General features: G+C 42.6%; 1 pseudogene; it reads right to left on the reverse strand.

Moving 5' to 3' along the window:
* Positions 1 to 267: 267 nt before the first annotated feature.
* Positions 268 to 2,512, reverse strand: LOC110315695 (annotated as a pseudogene).
* Between the last annotated feature and the right edge of the window lie 6,022 nt (positions 2,513 to 8,534).

Consider the following 8,534-nt stretch of genomic DNA (forward strand, 5'->3'; position numbering starts at 1 on the left):
CATTCACAGCTACTACTGAACCATTGTTGGGATTTGGACTGCAAACTTATGTAAGTCATCAATAAATTCCTTTACTATAAAAAAAATAGAGAGAGAGAGCTGTGGATCATTCTCTATTTTCTTTATGCTTTATGATAGAGTAAATGTCAGCAAACAAGCCCCTGTGCCAGTGTGAATACATCTTTCCTCTAATGAGGCAGGGTACATTTATAGCTTGGTCTAGAGATCTATAGAGAGACATGTATTCAGACCCTGGCCCTTTCTTACCTATATTTCCTCCACACCAAAAAAATCACCCCAGTTCCCACCATCAAAGCTCCAATAACCAGGCCTATGATAATTGCTAAGATTGGGATGGTTTGTGGCTGCTCTTAGGAGGGAAAGGAAGGAAGAGTGAGGAGTCTGACCCTAGCTCTTAACCCTGATACTGCTCTTGTTTTCAAAGAGCTCACATTTTTCCTGCCAGCAGAGTGTGTGCTCACACCTACTTCTTACCCCATTTCAGAGTGAGAGGCTCAGGTAATATTTCATGGTGCACACAACATGTGTATCTTAGTTCTCCAGAAGGAACCACCACAGCTGCCCACTTCTGGAAGGTTCCATTCCCTGCAGGCCTGGTGTCTGGTAGCTTCATGTCCTGGGTGTGATTTTTCCCATCCCTCTTCCAAGTAAGAAGCCCAGGACCTAGCACCTCAGGGTAACATTCCCTTCATGTGTTACTTTTGGGGTCACATGTGTTGGGGGAGCATCTGAGGGTAACAATTGGAAAATTCAGGTATTTTGCATTTCTCCCGGAGCATGAGCAGTGCTCATGGAACCATCACTGGAAATGATGGGAGATTTGGATGAGGGATCAGCATAGTCCACCCAGAAGCCTAAAACAGGATCTGCATTATCTAGTCATTGGAATATTTTATAATAAAGATGAGCCAACAAAGAGCAGGAGATTCTGAGTCTCCCTCTAGGTAAATAGACTTTTGGTTCTGTCTAGGGAAGAGGTCTGAGGGACTCAGCAACCCTGGAGTCAGATATTCAATGTCATCATGCATGGACAGTGAACAGGCCTGAGAGAGGCCATGATGCACAATGCAGATGGAAGGGAACTGCTGTTTTATGGACACACTTAACCCTTCAGGGAGAAGGGAGAATCCTCTGGAGAGTCCCTCTCTCATGTTGAGTCAGGACACTGAGGAGCTCTCTTTCCCCTTTGATGCAAGACAGTGTAAGCATTCCAGCTGCTCCCTGCTGAGGAGGAGGCCTCAGGGAGACAGGAGCTACAATCTCAGAAAGCAGAAGGGGTTGGCAAGGGCCTCTCTTACCAAAGCCCAGCAAGGTCTCCTTTCTAAGGTCCATGCATCTAAGAAGCCTTTCCATTGACTCCCCTAACAGGTAAGTCCTCCAACTGTCTGTCACGCTTCCTTGCTCCCAGACTGGAGTAACTTTTTCACCTACTTTGCCCTCTGTCGTCCAAGAGTTCAGGTCCCCATTCAGGATGACATAATCATAGCCATAGTAGGTGAGCCCATAGTGGCCACCAAGGAAGATCCCATCATTTGCCACACTGTAGCCAAACACTCCCTGCAGGGTGTGATAGTCTGCCCCACCCCCATTCATCCTCTAGTCACTGTAAGTCTTCATCCTCACTCCTGGGATTTTGTCCCTAACTAAATCCCTACATAGGTAACAGCCTGTAGATTTCTGGGGTCTAAAGTCACCAGGGGTCCCTTTGACTAGGAATGAATCTCTGACTTGGGGACTTAGAGTGGAGCTTATTGTGCCCAACTATGAGGCACTGAGGAGTTATGACCTCAATCTGAGATGGCTTGCCATCCTTTTGTTATTATTTTCTATAACTATGTGCAATAAGAACTCATCTTCCTGTCAGTGACTAGCCCAGGGCTTGTGCTGTCTCTTTCTCCCAATATTCAGGTGGCTCCTGCTCATCCAAGCATCTGGAAGTTGCATCTTTGTCTGATTTGCTGTTGAATCCCTGAAACTGTATGGGGTCTACATAGCTGACCTGGGTGAACCGGACCTCTAATATGCCAGGCTCCATAATTACAATGTTGAAAGTCTTCAGCCAGTGTGAGCCTGTGGGTGGTGAACATTGAGACCCTGACTCTTCAACCTGGACCCTGAGTAGGCATGTAGGGAGCAGAGGAGGTGTGGTAGTGTGTCTGTGGACATTAGATGCAAGAGAGGGCCAGGAATCCTCCAGCTAGGGGATCAGGGAGTCTGGTTATCCAAGGAAGAAAGTGCTGAGATGAGGATTTCAAGTGCTGTGTCCTGCTCCCTAAAAGGCCAGTTCTCTCCATGCCCGGAACCCACTTGCACAACACTGGGTCAGGTGTATGTCCACCATCAGGAGGCAAAGGAGGGCAAAAGCTCCAGCGTGCTTTATCCCCTCTGATGAGTGGAGTCTCGACAGGGCCTGGTCTCTCTTCACTTTATAACCTGATTTGGCTGATGCTGATTGACTTCTCTTAGATTTCCCAAAGGTATTGACATAGACCTGATGGGGTGGGTCTTGGAGAGATCAATTCCTGGGTGTGGGGGATTTCTAGGGTACTGCTTCCCCATCTTGCACCAGTTCTACAGCTTTGTATTCTGACACCAGTGTCTAAGTACAAGTCTGTCCTCTGGTCCAAGTTACAACATCCTTGAGTCCTAGTCCAGAGGCCTGCAAGTCATCAATTGTCAAACATTTCAATTTTAGAATCTCTGTAAGTGTTTAGACATTGTGTAGTCTTCTGTGGTGACTGTGCTTGTGTGGATTATATTAATCCATATCCATCATGGTAGGAACTGGAGGTTTTGAGAGTTTTGATTCAGTACAGATATTGATAACTAATTGCATATAAGCTGAATGAAAAGAGAAAGAACAATTTCCCTAAATGGAATGATGCTATCTGAAGATCATTTTGGATATTCAACATATCTGGGAGTCCTTATTTTCATCATCCACACCACATATCATAGAATTTTATATCTTCCTTTTAGCACTTCATAAAAATTATTTGAAACAGAGAAAAATGCAGTTGCACAGATATATTTTCCGAGAAACAATTTTAAGACTCAATTTTATTTGTATGTATTCTTGTGTGTCTCTGTGTGTATGCAAGGTATAGGTACTCATAGATTCCAAAAGAGTTAGTCAGAAATCCTGTATCTGGAATTAAGAAATGTGTGAACTGACGGACTAAAGTGCTGGGAATCAACTCTGGTCATATTGAAGAGTAGGAAGGTTCCTTCATATTAGTTTTCTTTTGAAACAGCATCTCAGGATGTAGCCTGGCTGGCCTGAAACTGGCTATGTGGACCAGGCTGACCTAGCACTCAGACATTGATCTACTACTGGCTCCAAACTGCTCAGGAATAAAAGGAATTTGCCAACCAAGTGGGCTAATTGTAATTTTTACTCATTGATAAGTCACTAAATGGGCATGGGTGGTACTTCCTCAAGGTTGTCCACATGAGGGTATCAAATATCACTGAACTCCTTATTATGGTTGCATCCATAGGAGAATCTTGCACACTGAATGGATGCTAGGTTAATAAATGTTCTTTTTAAGTTCAATGTTCATTGTCCATGTCCTTTATGTACAAATTGTCAAAAAGTCAATATGGCCACATATTTTCCATAGAAAACGTTGGAAGAATTAAGAAGCCCCTAAGTAGACTGTGATGAATTCAAGTACTCAAAATCACTAATGTTATCTTGGGAGCTTAGATATTTTCTTTGTTGAAGTCAACTGCATAAGAGATCAGTTGCCAATGTTATCTTGGGAGCTTAGATATTATCTTTGTTGAAGTGAACTGGGTAAGGGATCAGTTGCCAATGAATGGACTTTTTTAAATTTTATGCTGTGGGATGAATGATACATTTCTAACTATACTGCAAACAAGTACATGCTGGTCAGGAAGAAGAGCTCTACCAGCCCTGTGTGGCAGCAGATGCAGGTTCAACATTTTGGAGAAATTGTTGATACTTAGGCAGGTCCTTTATTCAGTTATCTGGAATGAGATCCACTACCTGTAAATGAGGAGAGTCTAGACTGGCTGCTGTAGAGTTCTTTGAAGTTTGCAAGAACCTCTGTTCATGTCACTTCCAGTGATGTAACTCTGAGTTTAGTCCTGGCTGGTCATAATTCAGTCCTGGTTGGACGCTCTGGGCTCAGGGCTGGAATTGCTGCTTTGAGATGTCAGCTTCCAGTATTCTGCAGACTATGATTTGCCTGGAGGTGAGGTTTCCCTCTTGGGAGTCTTGGAACAAGTTTCAGTGAATCCCTAGTGATCACCTCTTTTGTTTTCTTTTATTAACGGCCCTCCCACTGCTGCTGGCAACTGTTAGTGAGAAATACAAAGTAGTGATTCTCAACCTTCCTAATGCTGGAAACCTTTAATACAGTTCCTCATGTTGTAGTGACCCCCAACCATCAAATTGCCATTTTTGTTATTTCATAACTGTCATTTGTATTTTAATCGAAATGCAAGTAATTTCACATATAGAGATTTGCTGAGGAGGTCGCAACCCACATGTTTAGAACCAATGATCTAAAAGGCTGTGGTTAGGCCATTGTTGTGAACTAGGTTACAGTTAATTGTGAAAATCTATCAAATTGAAATTATTATTTATCTTTGATTCTATTAAATTGACATGGAACTCATGAACACGAGGCTATTACAGTGTGTCTTCACAGCAATAGAAAAACCTAAGACCGTGTAAAATTTATTGAATACTAAAAATATTCTCTACCAGAATTCTTCTAATGTAGCAGGAAATGGTGGTACATGTCTATAACACTTGTCATTGGGCAGCAGAGGATTTAAAGGACTTCCTGAACTAGAGGAGATTCATTTCATAAACAGCAAAAACAAGGACAAGAATTCACATAGTGATTTAATACTTCCTGTCTACAAGTCTCATCTGAAATGTTACTGCAATATTTTCTCCACACACATAAGTAGACACACTTCAGATTGTTTCAGGTGAGCTAGCTATCCTGGCACAGCAATGTAAACCCAGCACTTGGAAGGTGCAGGTAGGAGGATCAGAAGTTCAAGACCATGGAGATCCATGGTAGAGGAGAAGACACAGAATCACTCTGATAGAATGTCCAGAGAATGAACTGAGGAAAGTTAGGATCCTGCAGATGTACTTGTTGGATAGGCAGCAGTCATTGACTTCTTTTTTCTTCTTCCCTGTTCTGAGAACAGAAGAGTGACACCTCCCTCCTGTGCAGCAGTGACCACAGGTCTAACTCTCTATAGAAGTTGGATGGGGCTGGGACACTTGGGAACAAAAAAAAATCTGCCAGGAATAAGCCAAGTTTCCTTGGATAAAAACTATCAGAAGCAGTGAATGAGGGCAAGAATCATATATGTTATTAGCAAAGTAGAAAAGGAAATGTTATAAAACAGTAAAAGGGAAAAGTCCAGAATTCATAAAGGGGTGACAGTGGGCTTACTTAGCAGGCACCCTCACTGAATAGTAGTGCAAAGAGCTATGGGAAAGACAAATTCCCCTGAAAAATTCCATTGTGCTCTCAGTAACAGATATTTTAAGTCAGGAGAGAGGGAGCAAGGAAGACAAAAGTTTTAAAAACCAAGAGTCTGCACAGACCATTGACATGGATTCCATCTGGTTTAAGTGTGTGCTCACAAGATGACAGGAAGATCCTTATAGAGGTCAGGTCATGTTTCAAAACGAGACAGTGGAAGACATGTCTAAAGTGTGAGCAGTATCTGAGAACTGATTCATGGATGTGCCTAGTGGTGGGACCACTAACTTCTGTGGTGTCAAACTGGGAAGGATTGCCCAGGGATGCAATAGGCATCTGGGAACCCAGGAAGGACTCACAAGGGCATCAAGGCCACAACCAGCAAGCAGGTGAGACTTCATTTTATTTTTATATCCTACAGGAATGCCTGTCTCCCCAGNTCATCTAACCATCCTCAATTTATGATACATTTGGTTCTACAAGGCTGCTGTCTTGTCACAGCAGTCAATGCATTTAGCCCAGCTAGAGTAGGTTCTACAAGGACATCACACTTCATTTTCTATTACTACATGAATCAACCACCACCTACCATGGTAAGAAATATCAAAACACTATACACATGTGTACCTTCAATAAAGAAATGTTATGTTGTAGTTCAGTGAAAAGTTTAGTCAGTGATGGAAATTTCTAAGCCAGCCTCTGTTGAGAGAGGGAGAGATGGCTGGGAAGCANAAACAGGTTAGTGTAGGGAGGACTCAGTGCTGTGGCCTGTCCTGGAGACATTTCCACAGCAAATCCCAGAGCCTGCTCTATATCTGAGACACAACGACAAGCCTGTGGCCAAAAAAAAAAAAAAAAAGATTTAATCTAAGCAACAGCTATCCTGGCACCCATTGTATTCTGCAGGGAAGGAGCAACTGAGGTACAAGAAGTTTTTATCATTCTGCATGACCATTGCTTTCCATTTCACACCCTGCCATGCAGCAGCTACAGAGCTAGGGAAGGTACCCCATGCCATAGATGCAAACTGTGGCATCAAGGTAAGATCAGACCTAATAGAAGATGCCCCTGTGAACAAAGAAGTATGCAAAGGATGCTGCACCTACATCGGACCCAAGAAATGGATAAGGGTAAATAGCCTGGGTCCTTAATCTTTGAGACATTAAATGGTGGCCATCACATGGGTGGTTGATAATTTTAAAACGTGCCCAATAAATGTATAGAGTTTTGAGCTGCATGTTCATGTCTTGAAAGTCTTTGGAATGTCAACGTGGTGTCACAGAGGGACACAGGAGAAATTTTGTGTAGACATCATCAGAGATCTGTGTGTAGTACATTATCTTTCTCACTTCCTGCCACTTCTACACTTGGCCTCCTATGGACATGGTATTCATGGCCACTGGCAAAGCAGCCAACTCTATCCTGAACTTCTTGATCCTCTTAGGACCTGTGTGGTCTCTGATCACCAGAAAGTTATGGATTAGTGAAGGAGGCCTCAGCTCACCAGTAAAAGACCATGACATAAGAGTAAGCAAGGAAACCCCAGATCAGCAAGAGGATGATCATACCAGGGAGATTTGTAGGACTTTGTTTTCTTTTTCCTTCCTTGATTCTGTCAGCAAGATCAGAATCTGGGCTTGGAATCAGATGGATATTGTCAAAAGCACAGGTATGGGGATCAGGGAAAGAGACTTGTCCCAAGACACTACACCTAGNATATCAGGGACCAGAGCAAAATCTGCAGTCAGGAATCAAGGCTCAGGAAGTTTGNCCCCTACAGTAAATCATGATCTTTCAGTTCTCTGTATCTCCCACTAGGTACTATAAGCAAAGTCAATCGGTGTCTTCCAGAAGATCAGAATTGTATTGTGAATGAAAACCATTCTGGACTAAATCTGTACCATCATTTAGGAGGAAGAATTTATTACCCCCATGCTGGCCTGGACTCTGACTCTGGCAACTGAGTATTGAAACTGAGAGAAAGAATCTCATTGTGAAGCCACAAGGATGCTGTACAACATCACCACAGACAAGGGAAGCCTAGCTTTGGCCCTGTCCCTTCCAGCAACTCCAGGCTTCCCCTTTAGGTTCCCTGTGCCTGGTTTCCTGCATCATACAGGTCCAGAACTGTACTCCCTGTTCACACCCCCAGCCTAGTGAACTTTCTCAGGTGCCAGGCAGAGAGCAGGGTCCCATTGCATGTTGGTTTCAGGCTCCTATAAGCTTTGTTATTTCTATTCCTTTATTCTGAGGCTGGCCTCCTGGAACCCTGGGTCTTATTCATTCTTGAGTTGTATGTCAGACATGCAGATTGTGGGACTTGATCTGCTACTTCAGGCTGAGCAGAGATGATGAGTGTCACTATCTAGATAATAGACTTGCTAAACAGGAGTATCTGAAAAATGGCTTTGGCCCTTGATCTCCCTGAGTCCTGAAGGAAGAATATTTTCCATAATCTCTCCTGTTGTGGTTATTTTCAATGTTTCTATCTTTTGCTCCATTTGCTTTCTCCTATATTAATTAATAAATATTATCATTTTTATTATGTGTATGACTTTTTTCCCTGTATGTATATCTAAGCACTGTGATGGTATCTGGTGGCTGTGGAGATCAGTAAATGGGTTCAGATGCCCTGTGTTTGTAATTAGATGGTTGTATATTGTTTTACATGTGTTAAGGCTAGTCTCCTGGAATGGTACTCAGAACTTTTTAAACACTGGACCATCTGTCTATCCCTGAGCTCCCCCAAATAATTCTTCCTGAAAATCTATAGCAGTATTCTGGAGTTCTTTGTCTTAAACAAGCCTCTAGCCATTATTTTTCACAGGATGGGTACTTTATAGATACACTCATCTCCATTTATGAAATGAGCATTGCTTTTTTTCTGGTTTGTGTAATTTCCTACTTAACTTTACCAATATATTTAGAGATGTCTGTAGATCATTTTGAATTCAGACAGTTATTACTGAAGTTGCAGAGACTTTTCCATGGCACATTTTATTGAACTATCCTTGTGTGTTATGTTGTCCTCCA

Source organism: Mus pahari, unplaced genomic scaffold, assembly GCF_900095145.1.
Source record: "Mus pahari unplaced genomic scaffold, PAHARI_EIJ_v1.1 scaffold_14369_1, whole genome shotgun sequence".
NCBI classification, from domain to species: domain Eukaryota; kingdom Metazoa; phylum Chordata; class Mammalia; order Rodentia; family Muridae; genus Mus; species Mus pahari.